General features: G+C 53.4%; 1 long non-coding RNA gene across 1 annotated transcript in view; it reads left to right on the forward strand.

Moving 5' to 3' along the window:
- The first annotated feature begins 5,662 nt into the window (after positions 1–5,662).
- Positions 5,663–22,218, forward strand: part of LOC132488698 (uncharacterized) — an 85,178-nt gene continuing 68,622 nt past the window's right edge. The window contains exons 1-2 of the long non-coding RNA XR_009531802.1: positions 5,663–5,964; positions 18,028–18,182. This is a non-coding gene — a long non-coding RNA (uncharacterized LOC132488698). The remainder of the gene's footprint in view (positions 5,965–18,027; positions 18,183–22,218) is intronic.

Consider the following 22,218-nt stretch of genomic DNA (forward strand, 5'->3'; position numbering starts at 1 on the left):
GTATTCTATCTTAAGTGGGTATATTATAATTTCATATCAGGAAACATTTGAGTTGTCTCCAGTTTTTCACTTGTTTCTTCTTTTAGAAGTGGAACGAATTTTAATAGCATTTTTTCCAGTTTTATTAAGAAATAATACATTAGACATACATCACTGTATAAGTCTAAGGTGTACAGCGTGATGGTGTGATTTCCGTATGTTATGAACACTTTTTCACTCTTTAAATAGCTGGACGTGACCACTTCGTATCTTACGTGTGAGTGTCTCTGTGGAGTGGATTCCTAGAGGTGGATCGCTGTGTCCAAGGGGACAACTGAATTAGTAGTGCCGCATTGTACCCTGCCCCCACCAGGTTCTAACGAGTCACCTCGTAGCAGCATGGGAGTTAGTGACCAAATTTGTGAGCCACAGGTTACAGGAGGGTCTGCTTATACCACTGGCAACACGTATTGGTCTGGGTGGGAGGTTCTGGCTTAGGCCTGCCCGGCCCCTGAATGTGAGGTCCCTCATCAAACATCAGAGGCTGCTGGGCTTCCCTGGTGGTGCAGTGGTTGAGAGTCCGCCTGCCGATGCAGGGGACACGGGCTCGTGCCCCAGTCCGGGAAGATCCCACATGGCGCGGAGTGGCTGGGCCCGTGAGCCATGGCCGCTGAGCCTGCGCGTCCGGAGCCTGTGCTCCGCAACAGGAGAGGCCCCAGCAGTGAGAGGCCCGTGTACCGCAAAAAAAAAAAACCAGAAACATCAGAGGCTGCCAGTGCTCGTCCCTGGTTGGGACTGCAGGACGGGTTATCATGGTTGATGCTGCTCCCAATCACATCACCTTGTGCACATTAGAATCACCAGGGCTTTCTCAGGCCTTACTCCAGACCGGAATCTCTGGGGTGTCACCAGGCATCAGTAACTTTAAGCTCCCCAGGTGATTCTGGTGTGCACTCGGGGCTGAGAACCTGTCTTAGGAATCTCACCTAAATGCCGATTCTGATTCTGTGTGTGGGTGACCGGAGATTCCGCCTCTCCTGTAAGCTCCCAGTAGGTGCAGGCGCTGATGCTGCCTTAAGGCACAAGATCGTTACCAGGGTAAGTTTAATTTGCATTCAGCAATTCTCACCCATCAGAGAAGGCCTAAAGGCGGTGAATTTAACAAATTAACAAGCTTCCTGCTAAATTCTTTGAGCACCTTAATGGTTTGAGGAAGGCCCTGTAGGAAAGCACAGTTAGAACCTGGGGTACAATAAGGTGGCCGAGGGTGTTGGCGAGTCTGGAATCCTCGGCAAGCAGCTGGGGCTTTAAATGGTCAGCAGTGGGATCCCTGAGGGGAGGGAGTGAAGTCGGAAGTAGGATGATCCCAAATGAGTAAGGAAAGCCCACCAGCTGCACAGCTGCTCACCCAGTGTATGCTTACTGTTTTGTTTTTTTTAAAATTTATTTATTTTATTTATTTTTGGCTGTGTTGGGTCTTCGTGGCTGCATGGGGTCTTTCTCTAGTTGCGGTGAGCGGGGGCTACTCTTCCTTGTTGTGCGCGGGCTTCTCATTGCGGTGGCTTCTCTTGTTGCGGAGCACAGGCTGTAGGTGCGCGGGCTTCAGTAGTTGTGGCACGCGGGCTCTAGAACACAAGCTCAGTAGTTGTGGCGCCGGGGCTTAGTTGTTCCGTGGCATGTGGGATCTTCCTGGACCAGGGCTCGAACCCGTGTCACCTACATTGGCAGGCGGATTCCTAACCACAGCGCCACCAGGGAAGCCCATGCTTACTGGTTTGCCAGCCATGTTTGGGGCTGTGGGTGTGTGGACAGCGAACAAGGCAGGAAGGCCCTCACTCTTCTGAGTCCCCCCGGAGATGAAGCAGGGGAGCCTGGGTGGTGGGGAGGCAGGGAGAAGGCTTTGGAATTGGACCTGGTGTGGAATGTCAGAGCTATCGCCACATCTTAGAGCCTCACTCCTCATTTGAGGAGGTGGGATAATACCCACCTTTCAGGAGAGGTCTGAGGACTAAGATGGTGTAGGCAAAGCCCTGGCACAGCACCTGGCAGAGCTCTAGTTCAGTGAATGAGATGCTCACCTTCGTGGTACAGATGCTGCCTTATGGCATATGATCATTAGCAGGAGGCCCCAGCACACAAATTCAGGTCGGGGGAGGACCTCTGGAAGAGTGACAGCCAGAGGAGGGGAGAGGGGACTGTCTGGGCCCTGAAGGAGAAGAGTGGCCCAAAGTAGAGGACCCACAGTGAGAACGGGATGCCCAGGTACAGGCCCTGGGTTAGAGTCACCCAAAGGAAGATAATCCAGGAGCTATTTTATATATACACACAAACCCTGTGTTAATTTGCTAGGGTTGCCATAACAAAGCACCACAGACTGGGTGTCTTTAATGACAGAAGTTTATTTTCTCACAATTCTGGAGGCTAGAATTCTGAGATCAAGGTGACTGCAGAGTTGGTTTCTTCTGAGACCTCTCACACGATCTGTGTGTCTGTGTCCTAACCTCTTATAAGGACACGAGTCATATTGGATTAGGGCCCACCCTAACGATCTCATTTTAGCTTCATTATCAATTTAAGGGCCTGATCTCCAGATGCAGTCACATCCTGAGGTTCTGGGGGTTAGTTCTTCACCGTAAGAGTGTGGGAGGGCGACATAATTCAGCCCATAACAAACTCCAATGATGACTTGTTCTTTGGATTCTGACCATCTCGGACACCTCATCTAAATGAATCATTGCACACCTAAGAAAACTGAGGTTGGGACAAGATGTCTGATTTACCCAGGATAATACATGAGGAGGAATTACAAAGGTGAAATGACAGTGTGTTTCAGGCACTAGGAATTGAAAGATCCCGGCTTCCTCCTGACAGGAAGGGGACACACCACGTGGGAACCACTTGTAGGTTTAGATCTGTTTCTCAACACTGGCTGCCTATCAGGGTCACCTGGAGCGCTTAAAAATTAATATCAATGTCCAGGCCTCACCTCAAATAAATTCCATCAGAATCTCAGTATATTAAATGCTCCCTAGGGGAGTCTAGTATGCAGCCTTTGCAAAGTGGATATTGAATGTGGACGCATGAGTGGATATTGACTGTAAAGCAGGGTGTCATTCACTAAACCTACCATTCCATGCACTGGGCTTGCACTAGGATCTACTGGTGAAAGAGACAGAAATGGTCTTTGACCTCATGGGGCTTTTTAGTCAGTATGTTACCGAGTCCAAGCTCGTGTTGCTTGCTACACAACAGGCCAATAAATGGAGAGAGGAATTGATGGGGCAAGGAATAGCAACTTTATTTGGAAAGCCAGCAGACAGAGAAGATTGTGGACTAGTGGTCCAAAGAAGCATCTCACCACACCCCCTTCCCTTTTGGTATAAAAGAAGCTAGAGTTCAGGCTTCTTTTATACTAGAAGGGGAGGGGGCATGGCTGGTTGCTGCAAACTTCTTGGAATCCTTTGTTCTCGCAGCTGTCCACGTAGGTCAGGTCACGATGTTCCTGTAAACCTCCAACAAGAAAAATGTTATTCTCCATTCTGCAACTTTTTATCTCTATGTGAATGAAAGCATTATATACTTTTAAAGGTCAGAGCCTTGACAGTGAGCTCTCCTGTCTATCTCAGGATATAGGCAACATTCTTCACTTGTAGCAAAAGCAATAGAATGCAAAGTTTAAAGAAACAGATCCAGCATGGGGTCAGATTTGTTCTTCCCTATTACGAGTACATTTATTTGAAAAATCTTATGTACTACGTGGCTGGCCCCAGAGGAGAGGCAGTGGTTACAAGAAATAGCATTAAACAGTATGTGCTAATAGGTGCTATTCCAAATGTGTTAGGTTTCATCACAGGTACTAATATCCCCATTATTTTACAGACGAGGAAACCAAGGCTTAGAGAGCAAACTTGTCTTGGGTCATTGGAATAGTAAGCGGTAGAGCCCTGGAGCCCTGGGTGGGCTGGACCAGGCTTCTGCAGGGAGGCAAGAGGTAGTCCAGGTGCTCCAGCGGCTGGGGGCACAGGGGACAGCTCCTCCACTTGGCTCAGGAGCGTGGCTGAGGGGCCCTAGGTGTGTGTAAAAGTATTTCAATTCGTTTCTAACTTGGGGGATGGATTCTGAAAAATACAAGCAGGAGCCGTTCAGATGAATAATAGATACACAAAAGAAGCTTAGTCCTTTTAGGAAAAACTCTTTAAAATCTACTTCAGGACTTACTCTACTGTTCCCTGCATGTATAATAGCTTAGAGGAGTTTATTAGCTCCCCAGCCTTTATTTTGATTGCCTTGGAAATGAGATTTCTCCCTCAATGCATTGGTCCAGTCCCTCAAGTCGTTAATGAAATATCTGAGCTAATACAGTTTTTATAATTTGTATCACAATACTTAAGTGCAGAGCAGATGGTAGCTAAAGATAAATGGGAGTAAGGCAGAACCTGGCTCAAAGCATCCTGTTCCACTGGACTGTTTATGACTCTGGCTCCTGCATACATGGGCCGTGGAGTGCCTGGGTTCCTTCTGATCTTGGTGGCCTTCCCCCCAAGCCATTGGGGTGCATATTCCTCTCTGAGATAGAAAGTGGAGGAAGCTACTAAGTTCTGCCAGTCCTCAATTTCTTCTGCCTTCCTTTTTATCACGAAGCACTTACATTTAGTGGTTCCCGAGGGCGGAGCCATGTACCTATTAATGATCTGGAAGTAATTACTCCTGGGAGTAATTTAAAAATACATACGCAAAGAGCACACAAAGCTGCAGGACCTCACATGGTGACCTAGGAGCTCAAACCTGGGTGAGGGTCTGCCTCTGCTCCAGGAATTCTAGAATCATGGAGGGGATGGCCATTGCCCATCGTTTCATGCTAGAACACAGACCTGGGAGACTTGGAGAGGGGAAGGGACTTGCTACAGTGCACACAGCAGTGGTAGCAGAGCTGGGACTGAACCTGGTGACAGCCTCCTGGTTTCTCTAACTGTGGGATGGAGGTGGGGTGGTAGACATGCTGCCAGAGCTTCCGTTTTGCACTTCCCTCTGAGGAGCTGTGTGATCTTAGGCAAGTCACTGCCTGTCTGTCCTTTATGAAATGAGGGGCTCAAATTAAGGCAATATTTCTTAAAGAGTGGTCCTGGCTGAGCTGGTGTCTGGAGGTGGGCCCTGGGACTGATCCGGCTGGCCTGGACCCCCAGCCATTGAGCACACGGTCAGGTGGTCCCTCAGCACGCCTCGTGAACCCACAGTGGAGCCGGGGTCTGTGACCCCAGGAATTAGATTTCAAACGGGGACGGCCCAAGACAGCCACCGCGTTTTGTGCATTCCCTATACCCTCTAGTGACTTAGTTTCCCCCAAAGTCAGTTCCTCGGTCGCGGACAAGGGGCTTCAGGCTCTGGGTGGAGGAAAGGGCGGCCCCTCGCCTCCAAGATCGAGCTCCTCCAGGGCAACTCAGCATAACCAGGAGTAACTAGGAGTCGGGTTTGGCTGCAGCCGCTTGAAGGCGCAGGGAGCCTCTGGGCGGCAGGGGGCGCTGTCCGCAAAGCTTTGGGCCCGGGGTCCGAACGGAGAGCGGGGCGCCGCGCGTGCGCAGGGGCCGAGGCGGGGCGGGGCCTGCGCCCCGAGAGGCTGATGGTCCCGGGCTCTCTCGCTGCAGAGCTGGTCGCGGGGGCGGGCGGTGCAGGGGTTCCGGGGGCCGCGGCGGGGTCCCGAGCCTCGCAACCGCGCGCCGAATGCAGTGTACTTTTGCAAAAGTTGTTTCATTATTAAATGGGCTCCTGGTAGGAAAATCGGAACTATAGACACAGATGTCCCACGGCCACTCCCCGCAGAGACGGGCGCTGCTGCGTGGGGCCCCGGTTCGACCTCTGTCGCCTACACGGGGGTCTGTGTATCGCTTGTACCCTCTGAGAGCCCAGGCGCCGTCCGCTGCCCCCCTCTGGAGCCCCTTTCAGTTCACTGTGCAGGGCAGCGGGAGAATCAACCACCGCTCCGGGATGGTGAGTTTTAAAGAGTCTCGTGGCCAACATGACAAGTGATGGTCGCCTGTGAGTCCACCCGGCAGGGGGCAGGGGGCGCTCTGACCCCGTGGGAAGGGCCTCCCGGGACCTCCTGGAAGCTCCTTGGACGGCTGCCGTGGCCTCCGAGGGATTTGCAGCTTGAGGTCCTGCAAGGACAGGGGCTTTGGACTGGAGGGCGGGGAGGGGAGTGGAAGCGGGGGAGAGGGGGGAGAGGAGGTGGGGTTAGTAGTAGTCGCCCTGGTTGGGGGAGGGGAGTTGTGCAACGAGTGTGAGGATGTGGGGCCCTGTGCTCACCTGGCTGTGGCTGGATAACACTGGCACCTGGGCACTGAGATACTGACAGTTCTGCCCGCCAGCGAGGTCTGGCAGCCCTGGGTTGTGTGAGTGCCAGGGGCAAGGCCAGTGCCTGGGCCCAGAGCTGGACTCAGCTGAACTCTCCTTGGCGGGAGGTGGGAGGTGGGAGGTGGGAGGTGGGAGGGAGTGGCCCACCCCGACTGCCCCTCCTTGGTCCTGCGTCCTTCGTCCCGTTCTGCAACCTCTGCAGTCTCGGTGTCCTCATTTAGGAATCGGGAGCAGGGTGCTGGTGGGGCAGGGTTGGGTCCGTGGTCCTGCCTGTCTCCTCCTCTGCCCCCTGACCTTGTCCTCTGGGAGTTCGCAAACTCCAGAGGGTGCTGGCGTTACCTGAGACCTCATAAACGTCCGGGTGCCCAGGGCTCTGCTCTGACAGGTGGTTGCTGTAGGTCTGGGTGGCGCAAGGAACCCCCCTGGGAACACTTCTCTTGGGGTCTGGTTGTGGACCCCATCGGCCCCCAGCACTGGGAAGGGAGGTGCCAGGGTAGTGGGCTGTGGGCGGTACCCACCCCAGACTCATTAACCTGCAAGGCTCTGTGGAGAGTGAGGGATTTTAGTGGTTTCCGTGGGGAACATTGGGCAGGACCCTGAGTTGATGTTTCACTTAGGAGGTGTCATTGCTCCCAGGAGGTGAGGACACCCCTGGACTTGGACAGCCCTGGGGGTCGGGTCCTAACCTTGAGTTCACTTGCGCAAGGCCTGGGGTCTGACCTGGGTTCGCTTGCCTGGTGCCTGCCTCTTCCCACGGGTCTTAACTTGATGAGTGAATAGTGATAGCCATCATATCCTTCCTTCCCAGTTGAGGACCAGTTCATGCTTTAGTTCATGAATCCCCATAGCAACCCTGCAAAGTTGGTAGTTCACAGGCCGAGTCCGAGGGATGCCAGACAGCTTGTAGAGTCTTCAGGTGGGAGGTGAGGCTTCACCCCCATGGAGCCTGGTGCCCAGACAGCCCCATCCGTGCTGTGGAAGGAACTGAAACTCCAGACCCCGCCCTCATGACCACAGTGGCCCTGAGTTCTCCAGCCTGAGAGACTGGGGCTGGTTTGGTAAGCGGAGCTCGAGTGGGTCTGGGTTCAGCCAGTTCTAGAGGCCAGGGCTGGGGGGTGGTAGCTCCCTCCCCTGGCTCCCATGCCCCTGCGTGTTCCTGCTGCTTGGGGCCCAGCCCGGCCCCACCCCGCCGCAGCCTGGCCCTCTCTGGAGGGGCTCCCCCAGCTTGCCCTTTATTATAACCAGGGCTCTCTTCTGAGGTGGGGAGGGACTGTGTCCCGTCTGGAGGGATGTACGTCTCAGTGGAGCCTTCTTTGGGCTGCCTCGAGGAGGGGGGCTCTGCATCCCTGGGTTGCAGAGGGGGGCGCGGGGAGCTCGGCGGCAGGAGGTGTGCCCGGCCCCGCTGGTCGGAACTCCGTCTCTCAGGCCTGGGCTGTTTGCGCTTCTCGCCTCCAGAGCGTGGAGTCGTGGTTCCCGACGGCCCTGCAGACAGCCAACCCAGGGTCCGCGTGTGGCACCAGGCGTCCCCCGTGGGCAGCTGCTTTCCCAGAGGACACCACGGCCCCGCGGGAGGCCACACACTGCCCCGTCACGGCTTTGACGGTGGGAGCTAGGAGGCGGAGTCAAAATTGCATGGAGAGTGAACAGCTGAGGACCCAGTTTGGCCTGGTCAGGAGGATGGCCGGCCACAAAGGGACACTGTGAGGGATGCCCGGGGAGCAGAAGGGACCCATTCAGTTCTCCCAGAACGGGATTTGCCTGCTAATTAGGTGGGGAGGACCCTAGCAGTGGGTGGGCTGCAGGAAAGGGTGGGATGGGTGGGGGAGTGAGTGACCCCATTGGGAAGAGTCTGCTGGCTCTGATCAGCTAGAACTGAAAGTCCAAACCTGGCCCTGCACACCCGCTGCTGCAGAACCATGCAAGGCGCTGGTTAAACAACGGTGATGTGCCAGCCCTGTCCCGGACCGCCCTGGTGAGACAAGAAAATCCTGCACTGGGTGGGGGGCTTACACACAGCGGACCCCTGTCTGGTGCTTGTCGGGGATCAGGCCTTCGGCACGCTGCCTCTCAGCATCCTGCTGTCTGGGGTGGGGGCTCTTTCAGCTCTGGGGTGGCTGGTGAGGCTCAGGGTCAGGAGGAATCCTGCAAGCAACCTTGTTCCTTTACTCAGTGGGCTGTGTGAGTATTTCCACATTCTCCGTGTGCTCTGTCGAGAGAGGTTGGGAAGCACCAGATTCTGTCATTTCATCTCATAGCAGAACGGTGCTGTATTATCCCCACTCCGCAGATGAGAAAACTGAGGCTCCAGGAGCATAACGACTTGCCCAAGGTCACACTGTGCTGGGGCTGGGCCTTTCCCTATGATTCCGCCTTCTGGGGGTGGATGGAGCCTGGGCACGTGATGTTGATTTCAGGGTGCAGCCTGGTCGGGAGCCCCAGTCCCGATAACCTCTTGGTTACCGCTCCATGTGGCCTCACTGCACGTGGGACGCACTTCAGGGCCACCCAGGGCTCTGGATAGGGGAGGTAAGGGAGAATCCCCCGCAAGTGCTGATGGACAGCATGAAGACAGGCCCAGGGAGGGTCCTGGGCTTCCTGGGCAAGGGGCCCACCTCTCTTGGGGGATGCCCACCCACGCACCCATGCCCACTCCTGTTGTCCCAGGTGGTAGTGGTGGCAGCCGAGAGTCATCGCTCGACCCTTCTGGAGGTGCTGCTGTTCCTGTCACAGCACCAACCTGTTTGCTTAAAAATGGCCTGAATGACTCTTGGTGGGCCTCTGGTGGGTCATTCGGGGTCACCTGGCTTTGTGCCCACCCTCTATGCCAAGGGCACCCGTTCAGGGCTTGTTAGGAGTGCAGTTAATGGATCCCAAGGGCGGGACTGAGTGGGGTATGAGCAGGGGCATGGTAGTCCCGCCAGACGTAGAGTGTGAGTGGATCAAACAGGGCCGAGGAGTCCTGGGCGACTCCCTGGACTCGGGTCCGTGGCATGGGTGGCTCAGTGGCCGGGTGTGGGGCAGCGATGGATGGGCCGTGGATGGGGCTCCTGGCTCAGGTAGCTGGGGTGGCCCTGGCAGCACTTGGCCTTTGGTGCTCCCTGACTGCACAGCTGCACCCCAGGCCTCCACCCCTCCCTGCCGTGTTGCTGATGGGGTCAGCCAGGGAGTCTTGGGGACGTCCCTGCCATAGGCTTCTCATCCTCCTGGGCAGACCCCTGCCCAGAAGCCGCGGGCTCAGTGCATTCCTGTGTGAATTATTCCTTGATGGGAGGGAAGGAGAGCTGCGATTTCCATTGTCCTCTCTCCAGGCTCAGGACAATGTGCTCAGACAGGAAAAAATGGGAAAGGTTTGCTTAGCTAGCAGATTGTTCCCAGAGCATTTCACAGTTTGGACTGAAAAACGGGTTGCTGTTTATTAGGCCATCTCTTGAGCCCTGATAGGTTTTCCATTCCAGCTTGAGGCAGGAGAGGGAACTTGACTGGGGGCTGGGAGGCTGGATGGAGCCCAGGAAAGCCCCCCAGGTGTCCGAGTCTCTGGGGAAGCTGACTTCTGCATTGGTCCCCCCACCCTCTGCTCTGGTTTCTTTCTTTCTTTTTAAAAATATATATTTATTTATTTTGGCTGCACCGGGTCTTAGTTGTGGCACTCAGGATCTTTAGTTGCGGCATGTGGGCTTCTTAGTTGCGGCATGCAGGATCTAGTTCCCTGATCAGGGATCGAACCCCGGCCTCCTGCATTGGGACCGTGGAGTCTTACCCACTGGACCACCAGGGAAGTCTCTGTGCTCTGGTTTTGAATGAAGGCTCTGTGGGCGGATGGAATTGAAGATGAGAGAATCTGGAAGTAACTGTGACCTCCTTAACCCTAAGATCTTACTCTTGAAACTAGAGACTCCGGATTTCAGAGCTAGAAGACACGAAAGAGCATCAGGCAGCTGACACTTGCTCAAAGACACACAACAGGTTAGCAGCAGGAGCTGAACTTGAACCCAGATCTTTGAACTTTCAACTTTCTGGAGTTGGGAATCAGAGCAAAGGGTCCTGGTTTGTGTCTGCTCCCTTTTACACCCAGACCCTCATGTGCTACCTGACATATTCCACTCAACATGATGAAATAGGAAAGAATTGAATTTGTTTTCTATTGCCAAGTAACAAATTACCACAAAATTAGCAGATTAAAACACATGCATTGGGCTTCCCTGTTGGCACAGTGGTTGAGAGTCCGCCTGCCGATGCAGGGGACACGGGTTCGTGCCCCGGTCCGGGAAGATCCCACATGCCGCGCAGCGGCTGGACCCGTGAGCCATGGCCACTGAGCCTGCGTGTCCGGAGCCTGTGCTCCGCAACGGGAGAGGCCACAGCAGTGAGAGGCCAGCGTACCGCAACAAAACAAAACAAAACAAAACAAAAAACACATGCATTGATTATCTTACAATTTCTGTGGGTCTGGAGTCTGGGAGGTCTTAGCTGGGTCCTCTGCTCAGGGTATCCCAGGCTGTAGATCAGGTGTCACCTGAGCTGTGTTCCTTTCAAGACCTGGGAGTGGGGGGGCCTCCTCCAAGAAAATGCCGTTGTTGGCAGAATTCAGCTCCTGCCGGTTGTAGGACTGAGGTCTTGCTTTCTTGCCGACAGTGGGCCGGGGGCTGCTCTTGGCTCCTGGAGGCCTGCAGTACCTTGCCACGCAGCACCCACACAGCCCCTTACACAGTCTGGCAGCTCACTTCCTCAAGGCCAGAGGAGGGTCTCCCTCTCCAGTCTGCTAAGATGGCATCTCATACAACGTGATGTAATCAGGTGAATCAGCTGAGTGACTAGCCCATACCTGTGGCTATTCTACTGACCAGAAGCAAATTACAGGTTCTCTCTGTACTCGGGGATTTAGACAAGGGTGTGACCCATGGCTGGGTGTCCATCATAGAAGTGGAAGTCTGGACAAAGTAAACACACAAGAAAAAGCGAGAGTGAAGTTTTCAAGCGGCGCATCAACCCAAGGCATCCTCTCCCCACCCCCACTCCTGCCGGCCCAAGCTTAAAATGTGAGCTGTGCTTTATCTGGCTGACATGGGTGCTGATATGGCCAGAGGCTTTGCTGAGATATAAAGCTGGACTTGATCTTACTGCTACGGGAGACTGTAAATAATGAAAAGGTTGATTTCCGCTCTGTCGGCCCCTCTCTTCGGCTCTTTGTTCCGAGTTGGCTTCCTTGGGCCAGGAGGCAGATGAACAGTTTCTTTGTATTTCCAGGGCCGCCCTAAAGACGGGCCCCCTCAGCCTTTCTTTGGGTCTACAGAGGGGGAGGCTTTGTGGGCATTGGGGAGGGAGGCCTTGTGTGCTTTGGGGGAAGCGCTGGGGTTTGGTTTCTGGGATTGACAGACACTGGTGCCCTGATGCCCCCCTGGATGGGAGAGTGGCTGCATGGATGTTGGCGGTGGGCAGGGGGCTGGATACCAGGAGCAGCAGCTATAGGCCCCGTGGCCAAGCTCATGGTCAGTGTAGCAAAGGTACAGTGGGGGTGAGTGGTCCACAGCGGACCAAGGACAGGGCCTCTCTGCTGTGGCCCTGGGTTCATGCAGAGCTGAGTCTTTGGGGAGCAGAAGGAGGGCCCAGTGCTACTAATTTGGGGGGTCTGTTCAACCCTGGTGAGTGAGGTGTTGGAAAAAACCCCAGCCCTCCTGAGTTTGAATGCTGAGTGGTAATGTTTTACTGTCAAGTGGGGAGCAATCTAGCCCAGAGACCAGGTGCTGGGGGCTGAGGTTTGGGAGAGGAAAAGTAAGGTAGGTTTTCCAAAGCCCAAACACCTTGAACTGTGTCTGTCCCTTACCAGGATTGCAGGGTCGCAGGGTGATGGCCAGCGATACCACGGGCTGGCTAGAGGGGGCTTGCTGTGTGCGCGAGGTGTGGGCTGGGATTACAGCGTCCAGCTAACTCAGCTGTTCATGGGACGTACCTGAGTCGGGACTGTGGCACTCAGCCAGGTCTGCCCTGGGCTGGGCAGGCTAGGTGGCCAGGTCTGGGTTTGTCACGGGCCCCATCTAGGTTTAATTTTATGTAGAAAAATTATCAAATGAGATGTTTCTCGAATCTGAGTGTCATGGAGCAAAGCCATGCTTGTTAACATAAATAATATTCTAGCCAGATAGCTGCTTTATAAGGTCAGCAGAGTGGGTCCCTGTACCTTGGTGGGCCTATGTGGTTAGAGGGGCACAGGGTTTTATTACATCTGTTTTACAGATGAGGAAACTGAGATTCTGAAAAGAGATTCTATGAAGCGCCCAGCATCAACTCCAGAAGATTCCAGTGGCAGCTGGGGGAGCGTCCCCTCACCCCCACCCCACAGCTCTTCTGCGAACCCAGTGGTCCTCTGTCTTTGGAGGCTTCTCGAGACACATGGGAGGAGCCTTTACAGCACCCGTACCCAGTCTGGGTGGGTCCACCGCATGTGTCTTTGTAACCGACTTCCAGGTGCCTCTGATGCCGCAGCTGGGTTGAGATCCCTTGGAACAAAGTTTCAATGATCAGACCTAGAAGTTTTGGTCTGTGATGAGATGCAGAGAAGCATCGTCCACCCACTGAATAATGAATGATTTCATGCCCGACAGCTGCTGACACATTTCTTTTCCTGGGACTGAATCAGACCATGCAGTTGATTATGTGTTCTGTTGCTGACCCACTGCCAGCACTGGGAGTTTAGAATCCATAATTCGGGAGACTTTATTGAGTACCTACTGTGAGCGCGGAAGGGGATGCTGAGCCGGGTACCACGGAAAGCATCCCCCAGAGGCCAGGACGCTCCCCTTAGCTTTGCACCGTTTATCTGTTCTGCTTAGAGGTGCCCAGCAGGGGTAGACAGCGGATTAGGCTTCTGGTTCTTTGAAGGACACAGAGAGAGTGACAGGCTTGGGGGTTGCTGGGAGGGTGGGGCATGTGTTGCCGCCTGCAGTTCTGATCTCAGGTGGGGCTGATCTTCACCCTTGGGTGCCTGTCCTTCTCTCATACCGCTGGCTGTGTGACCCACAGTATTTTTAGGTCTCTCCAATCTGCATTCATCACAGCCGTAATCCCTAATGAACGCAGTGCATCAGTTAAACAGGATCCTCAGTAGAAAGAGCTTTGATTTCCCTGTGGGCTCTGACAGGTGGCGTTATGGGTGTCGCTGACTTTCCGATAGTGCTTGAGAAAGCAGTTCCCACCCTCCACCGCGAGAGGCGTCTCTTGTTTATAGTGATTTATTGTGCTTACAATGTGGATGTTCACAAGCAAATGCATGTTTATCCAGGCTCGGAAATCTGCTCCCCCGAGCATGTACACGTGTGAAGGAAAAACAGAAGAATCAGAGTCTGGAAGGTTTTTATTATTTATTTTATTTTATTTTTTGCGGTATGTGGGCCTCTCACTGTTGTGGCCTCTCCCGTTGCGGAGCACAGGCTCCGGACGTGCAGGCTCAGCGGCCATGGCTCACGGGCTCAGCCGCTCCGCGGCATGTGGGATCTTCCCGGACCGGGGCACGAACCCGTGTCCCTTGCATCGGCAGGCGGACTCTCAACCACTGCGCCACCAGGGAAGCCCTGGAAGGTTTTTAGAGGAAGGGGAGAGGCTGGATCCCTTGATTTCCTCTGCACACCTGCCGCCGCCCCAGCCGGGCACCTTGAATCAATTTACGGACAACTGCCAAGAAAAGCTTGAGTTGGACTAATTTAAGAAATTGATCAACAATTTCACTTTCAACCAGAGTTTGTAGGGTGCTTACAGTGCCAGGAACAGTGCCAAGGGCTAGCGGGCAAGGACTGAGAAGACAGATGGCATCTCACGGTCATGGGGAGGGAGAGCCCAAAACAATAAAATTCATGCAAGTCAGGGGACTTCCCTGGTGGTCCAGTGGTTGGGACTCCGTGCTTCCAATGCAGGGGGGCGCAGGTTCAATCCCTGGTCGGGGAACTAGGATCCCGCATGCTACATGGCGTGGCCAAAAAAAAAAAAAAATCTCATGCAAGTCAGGATGGAAGAGGAGCTGGGGCATCAGAGGAGACTGGAGCAGCTGGGGCATAGAGGAGCATAGAGGGAGGGAACATAGTGGAAGGAGCATAGAGGGAAGGAACATGGAGGGAAGGAACATAGAGGGAAGGAACATGGAGGGAAGGAACATAGAGGAGCTGTGATGTCAGGAGAGGAGACTGGAGCAGCTGGGGCACCAGGGCAGGTGCATGGAGAAGGTGGCATTTAAATGGGGCCCTGTAGCCTGGGCAGGACTGTGCTTGGTGAAGGAAAGGGGGTCAGGCCCATAGGCTTGCTGGTGGGATGTGGGTGCTTCCTCTTGGCCACAGAGCAGACAGAGCTGATTAAAGGGCACACCAGCTGACAACTGCCCAGGCCACGCATCTAGAGGGCACAGCGGTGCCCCAGAAAATAAACCTAACTGGCAAAATGTAAACTTGGGTTTGGGAGTTAGAAGTGAGCAGCCTTTCAGCTGCCTCCAAGGCAGTGTCTGGGTTGGAAAGTCACATGCAATGACGTCTGTATTTTGCACACAGTGTACGAAGTGTTGGTTCTTTCCCTGCACTCAACAAATAGATGTGAACACATAGATCAAGAATACCAATCAGAAGATACTAAATCATCAGCCTTCCTGGGTACCTGCTGCTTCTCTGGCCCTTAGAGTTGAGCACGTGCTCTGAGCTATAGGAAACCAAGTTTGGTCCCCGACCGTGGGGTGCACGTTCACATGTGGCTCCGTATCCGTGAAGTGAGGTGGTCCAGCACTCCTCTCCCAGGTGGTGATTTGGAATTGAAGGGGCCGGGAGAGAAGCTGCATCGAACCAGTGATGCTTTTGACTGAGTATCTGGCTCCTTGGGAGAGCCCGTCGCTTTCTGCAAGGCTTTCTCATCAGCTTTCTTTCCTTTGAGACAGTCTTTGTGTTGGGCTAGGACTCCTACCACCCTTGGAGTGGCCAGGGAGCTGATTACACACACAGCACCTGGGATGTTTGATATTTACAGGGGGCAAGTCCCTCTCTCCTTGCCCCTTGGCACATCTCGCCTGCGTTAGGATACAGGTCCGCCGCCAGCTACCTACTCTGTGATTTCTGCTGACAGTTGGCAAACTGTCGAGGAGACCAGACATGGATGACTAAACCTGGTTAGTTTCATGCTTCAGTTATGCCCTCGGTGTCTGAAAGGCTAAGTGGCCTTGCTCGGCCATGGAATGTTTCTGCGATGCCAGGCAGACAGCATGCATGCGTGCGGCTCAGCTCTGCCCCGAGCTCTCCCTGGCGGTTTCACCTGTTAAGTAAGTGGATCTCCTCTGAGTGGACGAGGGAGGGAAAACCTGACTACGTTATATTTGTTCTTTTTTATTATAAAGGTCATATACGCTCACTGAAAAACAATATAGGAAAAAAGAAAAAACACCCCAGGAGGGCGAAAGAATCATCCATACTCCCACCTCTCAGAGAGAACTCCTGATGATGTGTTAGCACCTTTCCTTATAGGTTTTCTGTCTGTACACTCACATAACTCTTCCTTCCAAAATTGCAACACTGTAGGTAACACAGCATCTGGGAAGGCAGAAGTTCATTTTCTGTGTTTACCTGAAGAGTCCCATCCATGGTCTCCGTTAGTTATGCAGATGTAGAGCAGGCTGACACCCAGCTGGGACATGAATCTTTTTTTTTTTTTTAACATCTTTATTGGAGTATAATTGCTTTACAATGGTGTGTTAATTTCTGCTTTATAACAAAGTGAATCAGTTTTACATATACATATGTGCCCATATCTCTTCCCTCTTGCGTCTCCCTCCCTCCCACCCTCCCTATCCCACCCCTCTAGGTGGTCACAAAGCACCGAGCTGATCTCCCTGTGCTATGCGGTTGCTTCCCACTCGCAATCTATTTTACGTTTGGTAGTGTATATATGTCCATGCCACTCTCTCACTTTGTCACAGCTTACCCTTCCCCCTCTCCATATCCTCAAGTCCATTCTCTAGTAGGTCTGTGTCTTTATTCCCGTCTTACCCCTAGGTTCTTCATGACCTTTTTTTTTTTCTTAGATTCCATATATATGTGTTAGCATACGGTATTTGTTTTTCTCTTTCTGACTTACTTCACTCTGTATGACAGACTCTAGGTCCATCCACCTCACTACACATATCTCAATTTCATTTCTTTTTATGGCTGAGTAATATTCCATTGTATATATGTGCCACGTCTTCTTTATCCATTCATCCGATGATGGACACTTAAGTTGCTTCCATGTCCTGGCTATTGTAAATAGAGCTGCAATGAACATTAGAGAAATGCAAATCAAAACTACAATGAGATATCATCTCACACTGGTCAGAATGGCCATCATCAAAAAATCTACAAACAATAAATGCTGTAGAGGGTGTGGAGAAAAGGGAACCCTCTTGCACTGTTGGTGGGAATGTAGATTGATACAGCCACTATGGAGAACAGTATGGAGGTTACTTATAAAACTAAAAATAGAACTACCATACGACCCAGCAATCCTATTACTGGGCATATACCCTGAGAAAACCATAATTCAAAAAGAGTCATGGGGCTTCCCTGGTGGCGCAGTGGTTGAGAGTCTGCCTGCCGATGCAGGGGACACGGGTTCGTGCCCCGGTCCGGGAAGATCCCACATGCCGCGGAGCGGCTGGGCCCGTGAGCCATGGCCGCTGAGCCTGCGCGTCCGGAGCCTGTGCTCCGCAACGGAAGAGGCCACAACAGTGAGAGGCCCGCGTACCGCAAAAAAGAGTCATGTACCAAAATGTTCATTGGGGCATGAATCTTGAGCCTCCCGGAGAGGAGGCATATAGGGAGACAGGGACCTCTGGGAGGAGGCTGGACACCAAGTTCCCAATCCCAGATTACAAGTTGGGGAGAACTGTTGGGGCGCTCAATGTATCCCTAATATGGTTCTAGGCTTGGGGTAGGTTCATTATGTCTCTAAAGAAAACCTATCTTGAGGAAGGGGGGTATGTAGCCTGGAGAGCTAGCCTCCACCTGGGGCAGAGTGTTCCTGTGGCCCACTTCTGGTCACTCTTGTCCATTAGGGCAGTGCCACAGTGTCCCAGGTGACCTGAGGTCTCTGGGGGTAGTGGACATCTGTGTGGGGTGGATGCGTTAGCTAGAATTGCCTTCCCTACATAGTTCCAGGTTCGTGTGGGCCACAAGCGATGCTTTGCATGAGATTTTGAAGGTGGAAATGAAGTAGCAGCCGTATTCCCTTCCATCTGGGAGACTGGAGCACAAGGCACCCTGGCAGCTTGCAAACTTCGTTGCTCACCTCTAGGCTCACCTGGCTGGCAGGGGCTGCCAGCGCTCCTCCTTCAGCCTCCGCAGCTTCTGGGCCCGGGGTGTGTTTAGGTCTGTGATGAGTGGCACCAGAGTGCAGGACACCCCCATCATCCAAGCTTGTTCTAGTCCATCCTGTGGGCTCCGCTCATTCTGTTTTCCTCGACCTTCCCCACCTCACATCCACCTTCCCTTCTTGATGGCCGACTTCAGGCTGTGGCACCAGATGTAGGAGGGACAGCCTCCCAGAGACGGTTGCATCAGCTCCCACAACTGGGCAACGACAAATCCCTACCATATATGTATAATATATATGTATATGATATGTACTTATATGATAATCATGTAATTTTATGATCATACATCATATATTTGTATTTATCATATAATTCTTGTGTTCACTTTAAAGATGTAGAAGCAGAGGCCTGGGAAACTACCAGGTCAACCTCACGCCTGCCCGATGCCCACTCAGCACTGGCCACGAGGGGCCCAGAGTCTGCCAGCGAGGATGTCCTCCTTCTCTGGCTGGGAGTCTCCAGCCTCTTCAGGAAAGAAGCCGGAGAGGTGGGGTGCTCCCCAGCACTGTCTTCTTACCCACCCCCCTTCTCCACTTCCTCTGAACTGTCAGCTGCCAGAGCCAGAGCTGGGCCTTGGGCCAATCGCCGTGAACACTCATCAGACTCAGGAAAAGGGAGGAGGGTGGTGCTGAGGAGGAAGAACAGGGAGAAAAGAGCTCAGAAAGGAAAGGCAGTCGGGAGGGGAGGTCCCAAAGACTAGAGGGCCCCCCCCACGTGTGGTCTTCACCTCCAAAGAGGGCACAGCTTTGGGGTGCTGCTTGGTGCCAGCTGCCAGGCCCTCTGAGATAAGCACACAGCCTGGCAGGGAGCCCCTTCTCTGTCCCAGGAGAGCCAGAGCCACCCCAGAGAGAGGGACAGAGACAGTCTTCCCAGAGAGGGGGCGGAGCCACAGCCACGGGGGCGGAGCCACAGTCTTCCCAGAGAGGCGGGCAGAGCCACTGGCTCCCAGGGTCGGTCTCTAGGGGCTTTGTGCTTGACAGATAACTCAGGTGTAGCCTCTGTGAAGAACGCCTGCAGGGGTTTGGGGGGCTGGGAAAGACACCCACCTCCAAACCCTCAAGAGTGGGTGGGGGCTGGAGCACAGGGAATAAAAACAAACAAACAGGGCTTCCCTGGTGGCGCAGTGGTTGAGAGTCCGCCTGCCGATGCAGGGGACACGGGTTCGTGCCCCGGTCCGGGAAGATCCCACATGCCGCGGAGCGGCTGGGCCCGTGAGCCATAGCCGCTGAGCCTGCACGTCTGGAGTCTGTGCTCCGCAACGGCAGAGGCCACAACAGTGAGAGGCCCGCATACCACAAACAAACAAACAAACAAACAAACCTTTATACCCAGGTTCACAAGTCTGTAACATCACATGGGATAACCGGTAGGGGGAGAAAGGCTGGGGTCTCACTTTCCATTTTCTACCCGTTAGGTCATATGAGCTCGGATCACATGCGATCCGTCTTGTTATAGGAAGTGGCCTCTCAGTTTCCCTTTCAGGAGGAAGAAACTGGACTGTTTCAGGAAGGTGAGCCCTAGGGAGGACGAGGAACTAATAACAGTGTGAACACAGGAGATAATAGGATGTTTGCCCCAAATTAAGAAACTCAGGGTTGGGCTTCCCTGGTGGCGCAGTGGTTGAGAGTCCGCCTGCCGATGCAGGGGACACGGGTTCGTGCCCCGGTCCGGGAGGATCCCGCATGCCGTGGAGCGGCTGGGCCTGTGAGCCATGGCCGCTGAGCCTGCGCGTCCGGAGCCTGTGCTCCACAATGGGAGAGGCCACAACAGTGAGAGGCCCACGTACCGCAAAACAAACAAACAAACAAACAAAAAAAACTCAGGGTGTTGCTTGGGGTCAGTCTTCTCCGTGTTCCAGGTTAGAGGACGGGGGGAGCCAGCCAATGGGTGCTGACTTGTTCCTGGTCTCACCGCTAGTGGGTGACAGAGCGTGAGCAGAGGCCAGCTGCCTCCGCTCTACCCAGAGCTCTCCGATCTCAGGACTGCCCGCCTTCCACTGGCCCAGGAAATGGGCAGCCTCCTAGGGGAATACACAGGTCTTCAGGCTGCTGAGCCCCACAGCACCCAACTCTTCAGGCCCCAGTGTACCCCCTACCTCTACCCACCCAGGCCCCCCTTCTTCACCAGTGCCTTCAGCATCTCAGGATGCCGGCCTTCTCCCTTCAGGGTCCCTCTTCTGCCAGACCAGCTGTAGCACGGGGCACAGGCCTCCACGTTCCCACAGGCCTTTCACTGAAGAGTTTCACGCTGGACACTCCACGAACAGGAGTAGCAAGTCCAGCTCCCAAACGAAAGTTCCAGAACCGTGCTGAGTCCTTGGAGCCACTGCCTTGGCCTGAGCTTCCTGCACCCACCCCCCAACCCCACCCGCTTCTGACATAGTTGCTGAAACCCCATCTCAGTCCTGACAGGAGCTCGGTGAACTCAGCCTATTTGCACCAGTCTTCCCTTTGTCACCCTGACCTTGCCCCAGGAACGGACCCAGCAGTGCCGTCCGAGTGTCTGTCAGTGCTCAGGCTGCTGCTTTGTTGAGCAAGGGGGTGATTTGCTTCTCCAAGTCCCCAGACTAGGAGATGCTCCATTCATGGGACTTCTTTTCCCACACAGGACCTTTCCTCATAGGTATGTTCAACTCTTCTTTGCTTAGAAAGTGTCCTCAATGCAGCCAACCCGATGATCTTAAAATGTAACCCGCATGATGCAGGGCCCAAAATAATTTAGAATGTGCTTCTGGTGTGACATCTCACTGGATACACAGGAAGTATCCAGGCACCAGCAGGGGAAAATTCTTTTTAGGTAGGACTCCCAGCCAGAAGTTACCCCTCGCTCCCAAGGGGGTTTCATGGCAGAACAGCCGAGGATTTAGAGTAAGACAAACCCCGAGCACATCCTGCCTCCATCCTTTCGAGTTGTGCTGCCTTTGGCAAGTTGCAAACCTTCTCTGAGCATCAGTTAACCTCATTTCTAAAACCGAGCAATAAAGTTGTCCATGAAACAGAGTTGTCATAAACAAGAAAGCATATAGAATGCTTATGACAGCACCTAGCCTGCAGGGATCAGTCCCCGCCCACTCCCAAAGCCTCCCACCAGAATCCTAGAGCCAGAGGGGCTGCAAGCAAAAGTCAAAAGAACTGTGTGCATGAAATTGCATCAACCATGGAGCTCAGCTGCAAGCAGCTGAAGCTAATTCTGCTCATTAAGGCAAAACAAATGTATTGAAGGGTATCGAGCGGCGCACAGCAGCTCTGTACGGGTCAGACGACTAGGTTTGGAGGCTGTGCAGCCAGAAAAAATGTTCAAAATCACTGGGCAGAGCTGCCCCAGGGAGACACGTGAGACCTCCAGTGGGAACTGACACCTCCACGCATGCTGGTGGTCCCAGAGCGAATGAGCTGGCCATCGCTGCTTGAACAGAACCCTGGAAGCCTCTAGAACGTGTGGGTATCTCTGCTGCCCCCAACCTCCCCAGCATGGCGTCCACACAGCCTCAGACTCTTTCTGTCACTGGCTCCCATGTGTACCTAACTGGCAGGACCCTTATCAAACGCCTGTTCCCCTGGCTGCAAGGGAGGCTGGGAAGGCAGGTCTCTGGCATTTCAGCCTCTGTAATGGGACGGGGTCCCTGCCTCCCTCCAACTACATGAAGCCAGGAAGGGGTGTACAGAGATGCTGAGTGGCCAAAAAGAATTATATAAATATATATGTGTTATATATATATTTGGTCTCCTGTGGGTACTGTAACAAGCTATCACAAACTGGGTGGCTTAGGACAACAGAAGCTTATTTTCTTACAGTTCTGGTGGGCCGAAGTCCAAATTCAAGGTGTCAGGCAAGCTTTCTCTGGTTTCTGGCGGCTGCTGGTAACGCTTGGTGTTCCTTGGCTTGCAGCTGCATCATTGTACTCTCTGCCTCTGTCTTCACGTGGCTGTCTTCCCTCTATGTGTCTGTGCCTTCACACAGTTTTCTTCTTTCTGTGTGTGTCTGTCTCTGCATCTCTTCTCCTTCTAAGGACTCCGGTCATATGGCATTAAGGGCGCATCTTACTGCAGTGTGTCCTCCTCTTAACTTACAACTAAATTACATGGAAAGACCTTTTCCCTTCATTACAAATACCCCATTTCCAAATAAGGTCACATTTATAGATACCAGGGCTTAGGACTTGAACATATTGTTTTGGGGGACATAATTCAACCCATAGCACTCTGGCTTTCCCCATATCTTCCCTGTGCTTCCTGGGACCACCTCCAAAATAAACCACCTGCATCCAAGGCCTTCTCTCTGGGCTGTCTTTGGGGTCCTAAACCAAGATGGAGGGTAGAGATCTGAAAAGAAAAGAAAAAGGGGAGCTAAGCTCAGAGAAGGAGAGAGTTAAGAATAAATGATCCATTGGCCCTAATATCAAGAAATGAGGTCAAGTTCAAGGAGACCTCTGGGAGATGGGGGAGCAACGGGAAAGGAGCTTCTTCTTTTAGAATTTGGCAGATGCTCTGGCTGGAGCTGGGCCACATCTGGGAAGGCAGTGG

This window comes from Mesoplodon densirostris, chromosome 1, assembly GCF_025265405.1.
Source record: "Mesoplodon densirostris isolate mMesDen1 chromosome 1, mMesDen1 primary haplotype, whole genome shotgun sequence".
NCBI classification, from domain to species: domain Eukaryota; kingdom Metazoa; phylum Chordata; class Mammalia; order Artiodactyla; family Ziphiidae; genus Mesoplodon; species Mesoplodon densirostris.